Genomic DNA, 20,099 nt, shown 5'->3' on the forward strand with positions numbered 1-20,099 from the left:
TTTTTTAAGGCACTTCAAGAAAGGAAAAAATAAGGACAGTGTTACGAATCTTGACATTTATATAACATGATTTTTTATAGTAACTGCCATTTGTATCAATGCTGTTACTCATGGAATACAGTGTGCAAGAGGACAAAACCTGTATGTGAGCAAAACACCACATTCATGGGTACAAGCTCTTGTCTGGCATGTAAAATAAGTTTGGTCATCTCTACTAAGCACATCAGGAATTCAGCATCAATTAATTACATTTAAGGGGCTAATTTATAACTAAGGTTAAAGGTCTTTGGGCCTCAGTCCTTTCAGTTGTTTTAGTAGTGAGTGCCTTTCAGTTCAGGTGCTAATGTGAATATGGGATATTCAAGTAGCAATTAGATAACCATAGTTAAAATAAATGAGGGTTTATTTGCCTCAGAGAGATTGGAGTGACTTCTTTCATTTGTTTTCACCTTGCTCCTCTCATGTATCATTACTTTCTATCCCTTGTCCAGATGAATAGGGCACCAGGTCTAATATCAAGAGTAATTTCTGTAGTTTCTGATCGCAGCTCATTTTGAAGGAATTGTGTACTGGATTGTTTGTGGAGCCTGATAGAAGCCATTCAAATGCAAATACCAGATCCCTTAATAGGGATATATTTATGACTTGCTAAGATAATTTTTGCATCTTTTTAGAAGATATTAGAATAGCCTTTCAAATTTTTGTGCAGGCTCATTGAATGCGGGGGCAGCTGTTCTGGTCTGGTCTTTGCAAGCCATTCATACACTCAAGCAACCATGTCTAAGGGACCTGCAGTTGGCATTGATCTTAGCCCCACCTACTCTTCTATGGGTGTCTTCCAGCATGGACAAGTGGAAATAATTGCCCATGATCAGGGAAACCGAACCACCCCAAGTTATGTTGCCTTTACTGATACCAAACAACTGATCAGTGATGCTGCTAAGAATCAGGTTGCAATGAATCCTACCAACACAGTTTTTGATGCCAAGTGCTTGATTGGACATAGATTTGATGCTGCTGCTCTCTAATTGGGTATGAAGCATTGGCCCTTCATGGTGGTGAATGATGCTGGCAGGACCAAGGTCCAAGTAGAATACAAAGGAGAGACCAAAAGTTTCTATCCAGAGGAGGTGTCATCTATGGTTTTGACAAAGATGAAGGAAATCACAGAAGCCTACCTTGGGAAGACTGTTACCAATGCTGTGGTCACAGTACCTGCATACTTCAATGACTCTCAGCGTCAGGCTACCCAAGATACAGGTGCTATTGCTGGTCTCAATGTACTTAGAATCATCAATGAGCCAACTACCACTGCTATTGCTTATGGCATAGACAAAAAGGTTGGAGCTGGAAGAAATGTGCTGATCTTTGACTTGGGAGGTGGCACTTTCGATGTGTAAATCCTCACAATTGAAGATGGAATCTTTGAGGTCAAATCTACAGCTGGGGACACCCACTTAGGTGGAGAAGACTTTGACAACAGAATGGTCAACCATTTCATTGCAGAGTTCAAATGCAAGCATAAGAAGGCTATCAGTGAGTGCTGTCCGTCGCTTTCGTACTGCTTCGAACGTGGTAAGTGTACTCTCTCTTCCAGCACCCAGACCAGTATTGAGATTGATTTGCTCTATGAATGAATCAGCTTCTCTACCTCTGTCACCCGTGCCTGATTTGAAGAATTGAATGCTGACCTTTTCCGTGGCACCCTGGACCCTGTAGAGAAAGCCCTTTGGGATGTCAAACCCCAGATCCATGATATTGTCCTGGTGGGTGGTTCTACCCATACCCCCAAGATTCAGAAATTCCTACAGGACTTCTTCAGTGGAAAAAGGTTGAATAAAAGCATCAACCCTGATGAGGCTGTTGCTTATGGTGCAGCTTCCCGGCAACCATCCTCTCTGGAGAAAAATTCAAAAATGTACAAGATTTGCTGCTGTTGGATGTCACTCCTCTTTCCCCTGGCATTGAGACTGCTGGTGGAGGCATGACAGTCCTCATCAAGCCAATACTACCATTCCTACCAAGCACAGACCTTCACTGCCTGCACTGACAATCAGCCTGGTGTGCTCATTCAGATTTACGAAGGTGAGCATGCCACGACCAAGGATAACAGCCTGCTTGGCAAGTTTGAACTCACAGGCATACTCCTGCACCTCATGGTGTTCTCAGATTGAAGTCAGTTTTGATATTGATGCCAATGGCATCCTCAATGTCTCTGCTGTGGATAAGGGCACAGGAACAGAGGACAAGATCACCATCACCCATGACAAGGGTCATCTGAACAAGGAAGACATTGAGCGCATGGTCCAGGAAGCTAAGAAGGTACAAGGCTGAAGATGAGAAGCAGCGGGACAAGGTGTCTTCCAAGAATTCACTTGGATCCTACACATCGGACATGAAAGCAACTGTTGAAGCTGAAAAACTTCAAGGCATATCAATGAAGAGGACAAATAGAAGGTTCTTGACAAGTGCAATGAAATGATCAACTGGCTTGATAAGAACCAGAATGCAGAAAAAGGAGAGTTGGAACATCAGCAGAAAAAGTTGGAAAAAGTCTGCAACCCCATTATTACGAAGCTGTAAAACTGGATAGGTACATGCAAAAAGATGAAATTAGACCACCAACTTACACCAAACACACATTGCTGAGCCCCATCCTGGGAGTTTCTGATTCCGGAGGTTTGGGTAGGACCCCCAAATTTGCATTTCTAATAGGTTTTTGTGTGATGTTGCTGATTCTAAGACCACACTTAGAGAACCATTGGTTTAGTCTAGAAATTCTCAACTGTGTATGATTTTGTACCTCAGGGGACTTTTGCCAACGTCTGGGGACACTAATGGTTGTTACAACCAGAGGGTGCTACTGGCATGTTATGGGTAGAGGCCAATGATGCTGCTGAACATTCTACAATGTGCAGGACATCATTCCTTCTCTACAACAAAGAATTATCAGACCCAAATGTCCATAGTGCTGAGGTTGAGAACCACTAATTTAGTGGCAATTTCTGGGGTGGAAGGTCTGGAGGGAGGTGAGATTGTCTCCTCATGGCAGCAGGTGCACATGGTTCATGTACATAGACACCGTACAGAGTTGGCTTTACCTGAAAAGAGCAGCTAAGTGGAATTCACCAAAGACATTTCATAAAAGAAATAGGTTCACACTCTTAATAAGCCACTCATTTTCTATCTTGCTCTGTACCGTGCAGAGCTAATCTGAATCAAATGATCCCTTTGAAATCAATGGCAACTGTGCTCTGGATGGGTAAAAGGATAAAAAGAAACAGCTATGTTCATTTTGAATTAACCAAGGTTGCACATTCCTTTTGATTAAATTGCAAGTGAAAGGAATTAGATGAAATGATGCAATTGATTGGGCACCAAAAATGATACAAATGGTTGACTCTGAAGGAAAACACAAGCAATGATAGGTGAAACTTATGTGGATTAGGTAATTTAAAAAATCCTCTTTTTAAGGCTGCACACAGATATTTAGACAATCTTAGTCAACAATCTGACACTTGCTGCCTAAGGTATAAACTGAAATAAGCAGTTTTCTTATTTTTCTGCTGTATTCACAGCAATCAAATAATTGTAATAACTCCAAGGCTGGCAAAATATTATTAAAGGGTGAGATTTTCTTAGAGGTTGGATAAAATATTGAATTACTTGAAGTTATAGATGATGGCAAGAAAAGTAAATGCATTTTTCCCCCCACAAGGCTGTGCAAAACAGACCACATTTTACTGAGGCTTTTTAAAACCACTGGTGGTGGTGCTTAGCACAAGCTAAATAACAAATTCATGAAACCTGGCATACACTCGGCATCTAACAGAAAGCAGACACCGAAATGTCTAAGATTTAACGATGGACTAACCACATGCAAGCATTTAGGCCTCCTAATATCATTTAAAGTGCAAAATTATTAGAATACACCTTCATCTTTATTCCCTGACTCCTCATCACTCATTAAAAAGGCTAGAAGGATGGAATTCTTGGAAAGGAAGAAAGACAGTAAGGAGTCCCAGCCAGGAACTCTAACTAGTTCTTCACTTATTTAACTTTCATTTTTCCTATACTCACTAATGTCAATCCCAGTTACACATCTTTAGAAAATGGCCAACAGTATCTTTAGAAATTTTAGATATCATGAATATTATGTATATGTAAATATATTATAATCATCACCATCACTTGTGTCTTTAGAATTTATACTGTACTGTGGATTTTAGTTTCCACATCTGTAAAATGTTTTAAAAAATATTTTTTCTCCTTGGAATGCTCTTGTAGAATAAGTGTGTTAAGAAATTCTAATATGTAAATAAACTCTGATCAACTGTTTTGATTGAACCTGAGGCTGGAAGTCAAGTCCTCATCCGTTGGCCCTCATGGTGGCCCCTGGGGTATTATAAAGGCTTTAAGATTACACAGAGCATAGTTTAACAATCAATGGTCTAAATTTTTAGATACCCTTGAAAGTCTCAGTCTTGCCAAATATAGGCACTTATTACCTCCAGAAAGGATTTAAGTGAAGTCAGGAACAATACCTTATTTATATTTACAATTAAGGCCAAAAGAAATATCTGGATATTTGACTCAGAGCTTCCATGGAACAAAAGAAAAAAGAAAAAGAAAGGCTAAAGGGCACCTTGCTTTCTTTGTCTAATAAATGTCTAAAATGGATTGATTTATTACTGGGCTGTTTTTAGTAAGGTTATTTAGCATTATAACACGTATCTTCAAGTGTGATTTGGTAAAATACGGAGCTCTCCTCGACATATGGCATTTTCTTTTATTATGCATCCAGGCTGAGTATATATAACTGAATCTTAAATTTCAGAAACAGAAAGCATCGGTGAGAAAATGAAGTTAAACCTAAAAATGTTGCTTTCTCATCACTTAACTTGACCTATAGGAATTATGATTCACATGTGTCTTAAACTGAGGTCATTTACCAATGTTAATCATCTCAGTTTTCAATCATAAGCAAGACTGAGTTCACTACTAAGTGAATGAAGTATATAAGCTCTGTATTGCAGCTCAAATGAAGATGCAGTGTTTTATCTGCACTGTGTCCAGGAGAAAGGGTTCACATATCATCATGAAATAAAGGGAGCCTGACCTGCCTGAGGGAGGATGAGCACCTGCATAGTGGTATACATAAGGGATACATAGTGGTATACATAAGGGATACATAGTGGTATACATAAGGGATACATAGTGGTATACATAAGGGATACATAGTGGTATACATAAGGGATACATAGTGGTATACATAAGGGATTCCTCCAATAGGGGGACCATGCTTTCTCTTTAAAAACAAAACCAAAACCAAAAAACTGTTTTTAGTAGGTACAAATGCCCAGATAATTACTCAGTTGAGACAGCAACTTGCAGAGATCACCTTCACAGCCAAGCACCTTCCAGAAATCAACATAGAGATGGTTGCGTCCTAGAAAATTTTAAGTATTGGTTGTCACAAGGTCTGTAACTGTGATCTTAACTAAATTTAAGAATCACTCCATACAACATCTGATGTTGAATGTCACTGTCTTTACGTGTCTTTCAGGGTAAGTTTATATGTAAAATATCTGAGAGAATTGACTTTGGAGAAAAATAATATAATGGTTCCATCTGAAAGTTGTAAAATATCTAGAATATTTTATTTTTAGTATAGTTTATATTTGGTTATCTATTTCTTAGTTCTCCCAATTTTTATTTATTTAAAAAACTTTTCTTTTTATGTACTGATACTTGTTCGTTATAGAAAAGTTAGACGTTAAATAAGTAGAAAAGAAGAAAATAAAAATTTCTCCAATGTCAATATCTAATAAAAATCATCATTGACATTTTGGTTTTAATCTTTTCATCCTGTTTTCCCTATGCAAATATTTTTGCTTACAAATAAAAAATAGGTTAGTGTTGCCTGGCTGGAGTGGTTCAGGGGTTGAGCATTGACCCATGAACCAAGAAGTTGCTGGTTCCATTCCTGGTTAGGACACATGCCTGGGTTTCAGGCTCAATCCGCAGAGGGGGTGTGCAGGACGCAGCAGATCGGTGTTTCTCTCTCATCAATGTTTCTGTCTCTCTATCCCTCTCTCTTAGCCTCTCTCTGAAATCAATTTAAAAAACATTAAAAAAAATAGATTGGTATAAATACCATTATTTAAGAAAAGATCTTTCCATGTCATTAGGTATTTACCTATAACATTACTCTTAATGCTGTACTATAGAGCATTACATATTCATTGTATGGATATGTGACAATTTGTAAAATTTTCTATTGAGCCTTAGGTTTTTTTAAAAATTATAAACAACATTCTTATGAAAACTATTTTAATTAAATCATTGGACACATTCAAGATAGATTTTTTAAAGTTGTAAAACTATTTTCATCTCATTGTTAGAATAGTATTCATTTTTATTGTAACTATGAAAATAAATCATACCCTTATAGAAATAAAAGGTCAAAGATGTACAGCAGGTGAGATGATGGCGTTAGCCTCGGTGAAGTCAACAAAAGCCAATTACACAGTGATTTTATGAAATTAAACTTGATTAACATGAGATACTTTTGTGTTAAGCTTAATTAGTAGCTATTTGCATTTAGCAATACAATAAACTAAAACAAATATTTTTTGCAATACTTATATTTTTCTATGTTTGTATGATATATACATGCTCATTGAAAAATTGTGTAAATATAGAAAAAAGAGGAAAATAAATATCATCTAGGCATAAAGGCTGTTAACATTTTAAAAAATCTTTTGAAACAGACAACATCCTTTAAAAAATGGAATCAGATAATTCTTAGGGCTTTTTGCCTGTTTCTTCTCACATAATATATTATGAAATCTTTCCAGATAAATTTAATATTTCCAATATATAATTATTATATGGATATGCCACAATAAAAACACACACACCATATTTAACTCTTGTAGTACATTTGAGGTGTTTTGTGGTTTTTTTTCTATTAAAATAATGCTATGATAAGCAGTCTTTTATAGTCATCTTTGTTCACTTTTTTTCCTAAGAAGGAATTACTAGATTAAAGTGTATGTACATTACAAATGTCTAATTGACCTCCTGAAAGTTTGTATTGTTTTATTCATGTTTTCATTAAGCAATGTCTGAGAGCATAACTAATTCTTACTCCGGCTTATACTGCTTTTCTTGTAAGGTAACATTATTCTGCTCAAAATAAAAGTATTGGTGCCAGTATGCTTCTGAATTTCCTTCTCAAGAATATGAAATGAAAGTGGAATAGACAAAATTGAATGTAAATAAATTTGAAGTAATATAATTTTTATATATTTATAGAACATTTTCTCTAAAGAATTAATAGAAATTTGTATTTAAGCCTGACATTTTATTGGGATGTCTTGATACTAAGAAGCTTGGGGTTTTCAAGTGTTCCATTATTTAATAATAAGATCATCCTCAGGTTTTTGTAGCCATAAGCTAATGTTCTTTGTCCTCAAAGAGGTTCACAGAGTAAGTTTTACTGACTCAAGTAACTTTCCCTTCCATTAGAGTAAATTGCTACTTATTTCAGTGTCCTAAATTAACTAGAAATCTAGAAGATTTAAGACACTTCTCATAGTGTGCAACTCACTACTGGAGTATTTCAACTATAAACAAAACAAAACAAAACAAATATGGAGGTTTTGTGTGCTTTCATTATTGTGATTCAATATCCAAAGTTGAAAAGATAACTGTTAACTCCCCAAGATTTAGTAGCAACTCAAAGTCTGATAATAATACATAGATCAATTCTTTATAATTATGATGCATCAATAACTTAACCATCCAGATTTCTTGGTGAATGAGACATTTAGATAACCATTTTCTCAATACTGTAATTTCCCCCAAGAATTAAAAATATTTCAAAATTACCTTTTACACATTCTTGTTTATTTAATCAAGCCTTAGGTAATTGTTATTTACTATACTGTTTTATTGTCCATATGGCTTGCTGCTCATGCTAATTGATCCCATATTGCCCTGTTGAAAAAGCTTGATTCTGTTTCATATTTTTCAGTCTTCCCAGGCTCTTTGTCACTTTTTTTTTTTCCCTGTCAGTGTACTGCTTCTTTATTTCTAATTTGCTTGTGCTAATATGGCATAACCACACTTGTTAAGATTATACAAAGCAAACGTAGATAGGAGCTGAAAAAGGAAATGACAGCTTTTTCTTGAGTAAAGAACAAGCATTTTCTTCTATAAATATACTCATCAGTTTAGGAGTCTATGTTTTAATTGAGTTTATTGTGGGGACATTGGTTAATAAAATTATATGGGTTTCAGATGGACAATTCTATAATACATCATCTGTATATTGTATTGTGTATTTACCATCCCAAGTCAAATCTAAGAGGTAGGAGTCCATTTTTCTAATTTCTGACTAGCTAAGTTTTGTTTCACCTTCAATTTTAAATGATATCCTTGCTGGATAAAGCAATCTTGGTTGCATGCTCTTGATTTTCATTACTTGCAGAACTTCATGCCACTCCCTTCTGGCCTGAAGAGTCTCTGTTGAGAAATCAGCTGTCAGCCTTATGGGGGTTCCCTTGTAGGTCACTGCTTGTCTCTCTCTTGCAGCCCTTAATATTTTCTCTTTGTCCCTGACATTTGCCATTTTAATTATGATGTGTCCTGGAGTGGGTCTCTTTGGGTCCCTCTTGTTTGGAACCCTCTGTGCTTCCTGAACTTGCGTGGCTTTCTCCTTCGCCAGCCTAGGGAAGTTTTCTATCATTATTTCCTCCACCAAGTTCTCTATCCCTTGCTCTCTTTCCTCCCCCTCTGCCACTCCTATAATGCAAATGTTGTTTTGCTTCATGTTGTCCCAAAGCTCCCTTAGACTGTCCTCATGCTTTTTAAGTGTTTTTTCTTTTTGCTGCTCTGATTGTGTGATTTTTTCTACCTTGTCTTCTAAGTCACTATTTTATCCTCTGCTTCATTGAGCCTGCTTTTAATTCCTTTCAGTGCATTCTTGATATCAGATACAGCATTTTTTAATCTCTGTCTGAGTTTTGTTTATAGTATGTATCTCTTTTTTCATGTTTTCACTAAGGTCCTCTAGTGTCTATCATCTAGTGTCTTCTTAAGTTCCTTGAACATCTTCATCATCCATATTTTGAACTCCGTTTCCAATAACTTGCTTAACTCCATCTCATCAAAGTCTTTTTCTGGCGATTTTCCCTTTTCTTCAATTTGGGCGTTGTTTCTTTGTCTCCCTATTTTGGTAGGTCTTAGTGTTGGTATCTATATATTAGATATATTTGCTGTCTCCCAGTCTTGTGGGATGGGATTTTGTCTTGTGGGTCCAGTGGAGCCCAGAGGTGTTTTCCTTATACTTCTGAGCTCTTTGCTCTAAGCGTGTCCCTCTTGTGTGTGTTCCTTTTGTGGTTCCTCCTGTTGTGGTTGGGTCTAGATTGTTGTTGATCAGTCCTTGGGAGGACCTTCCTCTCAGGTTGGCTAACTGTGTCTCAGCCCCAACTTCGTTGTGTAAGCTGTTGTATGGGTGCTGGCAAGGCAGGACAATACATAACTAAACTTCCAGGAAACAAGAGGTACCTTACAAAATATCTTGACAGTCACAATGAAAACAACCCATGTGAAAATAGAACTTGGAGAGTGAAGGGAGAACACACACACACACAAATGCTTAAAAAAAAGAGAGAAAGAAAGAAAAGTAACACTTAGAGAGAGAGAGAGATGTATATTGTTGTTAATACTGGTGAAAATTTAGAAAATAATAATAAACTAAAATGTAAAAAAATAGAGAAGCTACTGGGAGATAACAGAAGCAGAGAAAAGATTTTGAAAGAAGGGCCAGCAAAAAATTAAGGGAGGGAATAGGATAATAGTTGAAAATGAGAAAACAAAAATACAATAAAGAGAATAAAAGAAACTAAAAATTGAACAAAAAGACAGAAAGACAGAAGGGAGGATAACAAAAGAATGAAAGAAAAGTAGAAAAAGAAAAAAAGTTATGCCAATGGATCAAGAGGAGACAGAGAGATAAAGCCCAGGCAGGGAGGGAGTCCGGTAAGAGATTTGGGGGAAACTATAGAGGACAGCAGCAAACTTGGTTATAATGATAAAGTCCCAGTTATTAAGCGGGGTTATCAAGAAAGTCTTGATAGCAGAAGCAAGGATAAAACAAAACAAAGCAAATAAGCAAAACAAAACTAAAAACAAGCTAAGCAAAACAAAATTCTTTTATAAAAAAGAGAAAAAATTTAGTTAAAAAATGTTAAAAAAATTTTTTTAATTATTATAAAATTTAGAAAAGAAGAAAAAACAAATTTTCTCCCCTTTCTCTTCTTCCTAAGGAAAAAAAGAGAAAAAAAAACCAAACACAAACAACAACAAAAACAAACCAAAAAAACCCAAAAACCAAAAAACAAACAAAACCAAAACCAAAACAAAACAAAAGAAGAAAAAAAGATAGTCAATCAGGTGAGTTTCTTCTGGGCAACTTAAATTGTCTGAGGGTCACTGTTTTGTGTGCTGATTTCAGTTTTCCTGGGAGGTGCTTGTGTATCACCCACTGTGATACACAAGTCCAGGTTTGGCTCTGGTAGATGGTTGATCTGAGGCTCTCCGTGGACCACCCCCTCTTCTCAGCTATTTTGCAACCTTGTAGTTGCCTGGTCTTACTCCAGAGTCTTCTGTAGAGTCTTGAGGGTGCAGGGTGGCTAGTGTAGCCCAGGGTATCACTCCCCTTAGAGGTGTCGCTATCAGGCGCTCACCCTGCGGGAGTTAGTCTCTGCTCCACCGCCAGCTCCTCAGTACCTACCCTGTCCTCCGATTTTAGTTCCCCAGGCTCTGTCCTGCTGCAGCTTCGGATTGATTTCAGCTTGTTGCCTTTTCTGAATGGGCTGTTTCAGCAGCCTGGGCTCAGTGAGTTCGATTAAAAAACATTCCGGTGGGCCCTTTGCCTGCCCAGCCCCCAGCAGGGGTTTTCAGCGTTTCCTCCAGCTCCCAAACAACAGTCCCTGAGAGTCTTATTCTTGTAAAGTCCTCCTGTGAGCTGCTCTCCCTTCCCCCTCAGGGGTGTCTGGGGCCTCAGTGAGCGCAGCCGCCCCTTTCCTGTTGGGGGCGGTGCTCCTGGCCCAGGAGAGGCCGGTGGGCTCCGCCCCTCCCTGCTCAGCTCTGGTTGGCTGGTCGCACCAGGCCCGCCCCTCAGACCGTCTACTGTGCAGACCTCAATGGCGGCTTCCGCTGGTCTGTGTGCACAGTGCACGCCGGGAAGGTGGGAGCCAGTTCCGTGATCAAACTCACAAACTCACAAAGCAACACACAGGCAGAGAGTCCGCTCTGCAAGGTCCCGCTGCTCGCGCACCAAGGCCCCCAGCGGGAGGGGACCCAAAGTCAGCTCCACGTAGCTCCCCGCACTGCTGGTCTCAGCAAAGCTGGGGTGCCCCTCAGGGCTGTCACAGATCCTAGCCTCTCCGCACCCGGAGCTCAGGGCGGGAGGACACCCTCAGGGCTGGTCACAGATCCCAGATTCTGGGCACCAGGAGCTCAGGGCGGGAGGGCACCCTCAGGGCTGGTCACAGATCCCAGCCCCTCAGCACCAGGAGCTCAGGGAGGGAGGGCTCCCCACTCCCCCACGCCACGCAGACTCAGCGCTTTCTGGGGCTCAACACAATGCCCCACAGGGAGGCAGAGGGTCCCCGTGTGAGGCTGCTCAGCGCAGTCCTCTGGTCCCTTACCACTCAGGTGTCACACACCTTGGGACAGCCTTCCCTATGGTTGGCACCCCGAGCACTAGACGCCAGTCGCAGCCGCCACTAGAGGCTTTGTTTCCTAGGAAGGCGCCGTCCGCCATTAGAGGCTTTGTTTCCCAGGAAGGCGCCGACTCCTCCGGGACTCACCGCTTCCCTGGGCCCCTCTGCCCTCTGACGGGGTGCTCCTTCCCCTCTCGTCGCTCCGGGTGTGGGGTCCCCACTTTTGGATGCCGTCCGCACTCCTGAGGGGAGGAGCTTTGCAGCCTCCAGGCCTCGGCTTGGAGCCTAGCACAGGCCTCAGGGGGCGCCCCCTTCCTACGGCCCCCTTCTACCGGACTCCGTGATGTCTCTTCAGTGCTCCCCACTCGCACTCCGTCCACTCAGGTATGTTTCTCTGGTTTTTCCAAGCTGGCTACGTAGGATTTTAGGAGTAAATCGAGTCCATGGCTGGGAGCGGGGGCACCCTGCTGCTTCTCGCAGTGCCCCCATCTTCCCTCCCACCAGTTTTGAATAGACAGGCTAATTTTCAGACTTAAGTGCGCCTCTTCACCGAAACTACATGTCCAGCAAAAGTGAGTTTTAGGGAGACCATGGAAAAGACTGTCATGCCTTTCTTCCACACTATCATCACATTAAGGTGCAACTTTACCTTAAATTGCACCAACTGTCGTTTGTGCAAATTTCTTTTTTCTGTGGCCTTTCTTGTATCCTTGGATCTCTGCCTGTAAGTTTCTGAGCATCAACTATTGTTTCCACCCCACATTTCTTTTTTCTCAATTCTGCTTTGATTTTTTCTTTTTGGCAAAAATTGGAGCATGTTGCAGGGACCTTAGCTCACTTTTATCAATATACATATTAGAGGAGAAGAGCTAATCCTGTTGTGATTCAGCAGAAAGAGATATACCGTGTATTTAGGGAGAGTTTGGCCAGAGTTACTGGATTAAATAGGGGTCAAGGTTCTCATTTGAGTTTGACTGCCTTTTATAGCCCAATATCCACTGGAATCTTCCTTTGTCTAAAAGCAAGTTAGAGCTGGCGGGGCAATGCACTTAGAGATGAGGGAAAAGTGCTCAGAGGAATCACTGATCATGAACATAAAATTTTTAAAAAGTTAGAAAGCTTGTCTGACACACCTAACAGCTAATAACTCAATTAATGTTTCTTTCTTTTCAGATTTAACCCATTGGAATTAATTATTCAAAATGTGTCTACATTTTTGGGAACACCCCATATTATTCTAAAAAATAAGTTAAAATAAAGGTCTAATCTCTCAACCATATTTGATACTGATTTTTTGTTACCTAATTTAGGGAACATAACTATAAAATAAAGAAAAAGAAAAGTAGCATTAAGGATCATTAGAAATGACATTTAGGTATTGTGCATAACACTGAAACATGTAAAACCCAAGCCACCCCTTTATTTAATTTAAAGACAATGTGGCTAAAGAGTAGATTATTGTCTGATATATAAGAAGTTGTTTGTTATTAGAAAATTTCTGATTAATTTGTTTCCCATTTTTGTTTAGAACAGGATAAATCACACATTATCTAGCCATTATTCAAGAATATATATATATTTTTGAATAGGACTATAAGAGATGGGGGACTCTAAGAGCCTTATGATTCTATTTTTTAAAGACCAACAAAAAAAGAACGGAAAAATATGAGCATTTTCCCATTTAAATGATACATAAAGAGGAAGATCTTACTCAATTCTGGATTAAAGATGCTGGTCATTTTCTTCCCATCAGCAGAGCTGCTGATGGGGAGCACTGACCTTGGGCTTTCTCCTTCCCATTATCTGCAGATAAGTCACTTTTCCATTTCTGAAGGAAGTGCTTAACATATTATATGAAACTACGACCAAGGTTTTGCAGCTACTACTTTAAAAAATTATTATATACATATTCATGTGGTTTTGGAAAACTCTTGCATTTCAGTGTTACTGCAATTTGTATAAACTACAACGTGAATGCTTATTTATTTGAAAGCATAATATACTATAAGATGTAAATCCTCTTAATGTGAGGAAGACTGATGGTCGTGTTTTCATCATTCTTCCTACCATTCATTTCCATGAATATCTTTGACAAAGTGTATGGTGAATTATTTTTATGTAAGAATAAGTTACACATTGTACAAGTATTGATTTTGTAAATATGGTTAAACCAGGATGATTGTTTAGAAATATTTTATGCACCAATAGTCTTGAATAATTATCAGACCACTTACACAAAAATGATCACCTATCAGATTATACCTGCAATATATATTTGAAAATATATCAAAAAATGTAGAACTAATTATAATACAATAACGAATCCTAAATCCTTAAATTACAGCCTATTCAGAAGATGTAGTAGTATCAGTAAATCAGGTAAAGCTTCTTTACAAAGCATGTGCTAATATAAAAAGATACTTTGAATAGAGTTCGTGGCAGCAAAGGTTGTGGTGGAGACAATGTATTCCAGAGCCAGACTGCGAGGTCTTATGCTAGTTAGTTTTCCGTTCTGTATCTCAGTTTCCTCAGCTGTAAAATGGGAACTGATAACAATATTATAGAGTTGTTGAAAGAACTGATGGGTTAGTCCATGTAAAGTGCTTAAAACAGAGCCTTTCTCAGGCAAATTCCACAAAAGTGCTGGCTGTCATTATTATGTAGGTGTGAACAATTGCAACAATGACTCTGGAATGCCCGAATATTACTGTGCACTGGGTCAGGCGCTTTACTTACATACAACTTCAAATCCTCACAACCACGTTTCAACAAAAATATTATTCATATTTTATAGATGAAACTGAAGTCCACAGACTAATTTGACAAGGTCACATTGCCAGCATCTGTCAGAGCCATGATACAAGCTCTGATCTGTTTGGGTCCAAAGCCTGACCTCTTTCTGCTAAACCATTTGGTAGTCATAATCATTTTTATATCATAAAATTATTGGAGAATTGGAGGATAATTTCCAAGTGCATAGCATATATTGAATATTAAAATATTTAAATTACTTATAGTTGAAAATATTCAGAGAAATCAATAATCTTATGAATATTTGTCTTTTTTTACTATATATTTACAAATAGCTGTTAATACAGAAACTATTACAAAGAAAATTATCATTGCTACCTAATACGCTTGAATATATTTATTTTTAAGAACCCAGCTATTTCACTGATATTATACAATTTAATCAGACTAGGAGCCAATTTTTCCTGTCTTTTCTCTTTTCTGGTTACTACTTTTCAATGAAGGAAGTTTGTAATCATTTAGTATTAATCAAATGCTATATACAAAGCACAACATAAGGAGATTAATCAACTTCCTGTGAAACATCAATTTGACACATTGACAAATTAAAGGACTGACTTCATCAGAAATTATTTTTTACAAAATGAATAACTTTATAATAAAAATAAACATCCTAAGACATACTCTTAGAGAAAATTCAAGTGCTTTAAATCTCACCTCAGAGAAGCAGCCATCATTAATATTCTGATTAAGGTCATTTAGACACAGACATATAGAATTTTTATACAAATAGGATCATGGTTTATATTATATCTTGTGGTTTTTCCATATTGGCACACATAAATAGATCATATTGTTTTTATTTGTTGACTAGTGTTTTTCTAGTTTTTATTATAGATAAAAATGCTTTGATGAATATCATACAGAATTATTGTAAATTTCATATTGCACTTGATTTAAATTTAGCAACCTCCTGTCCTTTGTGTATGTAACTCATTTCATTCATATTTCCTGGGCAAAAGTGTCCATTATTATGACAGATTACGATGAAAGCAGTCCTCTTAATTCAATTTTTGGGATCTCTTTTCCCCATGCATCTGCTTTCTTATTAAACAAATTGACGCTCTGCCTGTTACCTCCTCTTTTGTGGCTCATAGTCTCGTTTTCACTGGCACAATTCCTGTGTGGAGCTCCTCAAAGGGGAATCAGGTTCATAATAGGGATGGAGTCCCTCTGCAGGGTTGGAAGCAGCACATGCTGGGGCTGCCTGGTATTACAGAGAAAGATAAGAAGTGAAGGGATGAAGGAACGGGGTGTACCTTAATTAATAGACTCACAAATTTAGAGATGGGAGATTTCCCAAATATCCTCAAACTGCTCAATTTTATAACAAAATGCAAGTAAGAAAGGCTGACTTTCCCAGAAGTACCCAGCTGGCTTGTGATAGGGACAGTGCGAGGAAGGAGCCCCTGGTTGCTGATCTTTCCCCAGCGACTCATTCTGCCCCCAACACCATGTCCAATCTCTCCTCCGCCCCATCCATCCCGCAGGAGACTGTTGTACAACAGGAATACAAGCAGAACTGAAATGAAGTGTTCAGGGCAAGGGGAAGCCATGAATTTAATTGTGTTAACGGAAACAATAGCAACAGTAATTTTTATCTGTTGAATTAAAGTTTTGAAATGTTTATTGTAGACTGCTAGCTTCTGGCAGCCATTTCTTCAAATAAAAGCTTAGTATGAAAGGAACATTATGTGTAGTTTCTGATATGAAACATTTGAGTTCAGGAAAGAGAAAATACGGTTATTTTATTATTGTTACATATAATATCAGTAATTAAGCATAAAAGAATAATGGATATAGCATTAATTTGAGTAAGCAGTGTTTTTGTGTTCATGATACAGACAGGTCATTACATATGTATATGAAATGATAATCGAGTTTGTATTATAAAACAGGCAAAGGAATTCATATCTTTAGAAAATAAAGTTATATCATCACAAAATATCAAGAAGATATATCATCGAGACCAAGGCTATTAAATTAAGAAATATTTGTGGGTATAAAATGGTTTAATATGTGGGATTTGTGAAAGGAAATATATAAGGTAGCCGATATCATAAGTAAAGAAATTCAACCATTACATAGAATATTAGAGCTATTTCATTTGCTGAATGTTTAAGGTGCCAATAGTAAATATGCCAGTCATCTTTATTTATTTCAATGTGGAAATATTTCAGAAATCAGAATTTTGATGGTGATTATACTCCACTTTTAAAAAATTTGGTGCAATTTATTCACTTTACCATGTGCCAGTGTTTTAGTTATCTGCTGCTGCGTAACAAAACACCTCAAAACTTAGTGTCTTAGAACAACAATATCAATATTTCTTGTGAATGCATATGTCAGACTCCTCTGCTAGGATGGCTGGACCAGTCAGTCAGAGGGGTGAGGAGTCTGACCAAGCATCTCTCACTGTGTGTTGTACTCCTGACAGATCTCAGAGGGGACGGGTTGGGGGGGATTGGGTTAAAGAAGGTGAAGAGATTAGCGATAGAACATATATGCATAGCCCATGGACACAGACAATAAGGTGCTGAACGCCAGGGAAGAGGGTGGGGGGCTGGGTGGAAGTGGGCAAAGGGGAGGGGAAATGGGGGACATCTGTAGTAGTATAAACAATAAAAGAAAATAATACCTTAAAAAATAAAATACTCCATTTTTTAAAATATGTTTTTTATTGCTTTCAGAGAGAAGAAGGGAGAATGGGAGAGAGAGATAGAAACATTAATGATGAGAGAGTCATTGACCGGCTGCCTCCTGCATGCCCCCGACTGGGGATCGAGCCCACAACCCAGGCATGTGCCCTGACCGGTAATGGAACCGTGACCTCCAGGTTCATGGGTGGATGCTCAACCACTTAACCACATGGGCTGGGCAAAAATAATCAATTTTTTAAAGACACATTTCTACTTTGAGCACTTTAGATTCTATATGTAATGTTTATGAACATTTAAAAAATTCAAACTGTTCTTACTATATTCAAGATAAAGGTCTTTATGGTTTAGTTCCTATGTAAGCAATTAGATGCTATTAAGGAAAACGGATTCTTACTTTAAGATTTGGAATCTTTTTGTAAACATTTATTAAAATACATAGAAATATCATGATACTATTTGCCATAAAACAAAATTCTATCTAAGGTTTATCTTTACTGAATATTATATTACAAGCTTTAGATATTGAATCATCTCATTATAAGAGGCTTTACTTAAAGCAATATGACATTACAGACTCCAAAAATAGTCTTATAGCAGGGTTACAATAATAAGTACTCATATGCATATAAATATTGATGAATTATACAAAAGTATACATGTATATATGCATTTATTTACAAGGATATCATGGTTGTTTTGTGGGTTTTTTAGAGCATTCTGTTAAGGTATTGGAAGTTGCTTAAATCTTGGCTACAGACTATCCTTGTTCTAGATTGCTGGGTGGGAATGAACTGACACATATTTATTCATTCTCCTCGTAAACTTTAAATTTAGCATCCACTAGTGTCCAGAAATGATGTAGGAAATATTACTGAATGACTATTACTGGAAAATTAATTCATGTGTACCTTAACAACAATTTCCCAAAGGTATCACATTAGAACATTTATCAGGAAGAAAGCTGGCCTACATATGCAGGGTGTCTCCAAAAATGTATATACACTTTAGCAGCTGATAGCTCAATTTTAAAAACAAAATATATTTTAATAAACACTACCTTTATAATTATCAAAGTATGTGCACACGTTTTTAGGGGACATCCTATATTTTCACTTGACCATGCTGCTGCTGACAAATCTACATGTTTATAAAGCCAATGAGTGACTAGAAATCTCTTTCAGGATGAACATTCATCCCTTCACAAATTTTTAAAATACCTTTATTTGTGCAAAAATTTGAATTTTTATGTAGCCAAATTGATCTTTTTATTTATGATTTTCTCTATTGCCTTTAAGCATAGAAAGCCCTTTCTCTTAGAGAGTTTACGTAAGTATCGTATGTATTATCTTCTAAAGTCCTTATCGCTTGACTTTTTACATTTAACTTTTTAATCATCTGGAATATGGTTTGAATTGGGTAATGACACATCCCTAGTAATGTTATAAACAAAAAGGATGTATGTACAGTGTATCTAGAACTGAACACTGTGCCAAGCTTGTACCTAGTGCGCAGCACATTTTTTGATTTCACTCTTCTTTTCTACAGTCAGTCAGGGCACGCACTTGATCGGTGTTCCAGAGGAGAGCATCTAGCCTAGAAAGGGGCCAGTTCCTGATGCCAAGGCATTCACTGAAAAGTGGGGGAGAGGAGATTTAGATAAGCAACTATAATATGATATAACTCTGGTGGGGCAAGAAGACATGAGAAACTTTCAAAGGAGGCAATCCTTATGATGCTTCCTGAGAGATGAATTGAAGTTTATAAAATGGTTTTCCAGAAAGTGAGAAAGTGTCTGAGGCAGTCTTGTGCATTCAAGGACTTCTCAGAATCACAGCAGAGCGCCAGCAGAGCTGACGGGAGGGGGGGGATGGAGAGAAGACCCAGGCCAGGTCAAGAAAGGACAGGCAAACCACACTGGGGATCCTGGTCTCTAACTAGTCTTTCTTGCGTACATATGACTCGTGGCAAGGCTATTCAGAGTGTTTGACTTTTTCATATCTGGTACAAGTTTTAGAGCAAGTATAACATTTCTCTCATGCAGTTTTGTATCTGAATAATTAAGAGTCTTAAATACTCCAGATTATTCCCAAACCAATTGAATATATAATTTCTGGTAATGCTCAGATCATGTGGGTTGGAAGAGTTTGCCTGAGTATCCCAATTGATATTTTCATTTAGGTACGGGTCCATTTCCTTAAATATTTGAAGAGACTTTTGTAGTATAGTCATGGAACAGCATTGTGGCTTTTGGGACATGGGACTATGCCATAAAATTACCTTTGCTCTGAGACAGAAAAGCTATAATGAACTATACCAAGATTTCCCTTCTGCCCCCCGCCCATGGGTTTTACAAACATATTTGGTACCATTAGCTTTTATTAAACAAGCTTGGCCAATCATGAAGTTTGTTAAAATCCTAAAGCTAATCTTCCAAGGCATTACTTGGGCATTATCAGAGTATTTGGTACCTCATCTAATTTGTTCCCCTTCACAGATAGAATTACACAGCCTTCATCTTTAATATGTACCTACTATAAATAAAGAGTATATTTATATATACATAGTCTCTGAGGATTGTCTATTATACAGTTGCTTTAAGATAACGTGATTCACTGTTCCAATTGAATCTTGTTTGAGAATGAGGCTGGAGACTCCTTCTTTCTCATTAACATTTACATGGATTGGTTTTCTTGGTCTCTGAGGATCTCCTTAGAAATGTAACTCTGGCACTTAGGTAGGCAAGGCTGATATACTGTATTAGGATGGGGGAATATAGGAAAGGTCAAATATTAAGGATGAACTCCAGAGTGCCTTAGAGAGAATACAAGCTACAAGCAGAAAGTCTGGAAGAAGGAACTGCACTGCAACAGAGCAATTGTGGGGAGGAAAA

At 37.9% G+C, this 20,099-nt stretch overlaps 1 pseudogene across 1 annotated transcript; it reads left to right on the top strand.

Annotated features, from left to right (window-relative positions):
- The first annotated feature begins 727 nt into the window (after positions 1-727).
- Positions 728-2,583, top strand: LOC308558746 (heat shock cognate 71 kDa protein pseudogene; annotated as a pseudogene). The gene has a single exon. The product of its transcript is annotated as a heat shock cognate 71 kDa protein pseudogene (transcript).
- Positions 2,584-20,099: the final 17,516 nt, after the last annotated feature.

The sequence above is a fragment of the Miniopterus schreibersii genome (genome assembly GCF_964146895.1).
Source record: "Miniopterus schreibersii genome assembly, chromosome: 6".
In the NCBI taxonomy this organism is placed as follows: domain Eukaryota; kingdom Metazoa; phylum Chordata; class Mammalia; order Chiroptera; family Miniopteridae; genus Miniopterus; species Miniopterus schreibersii.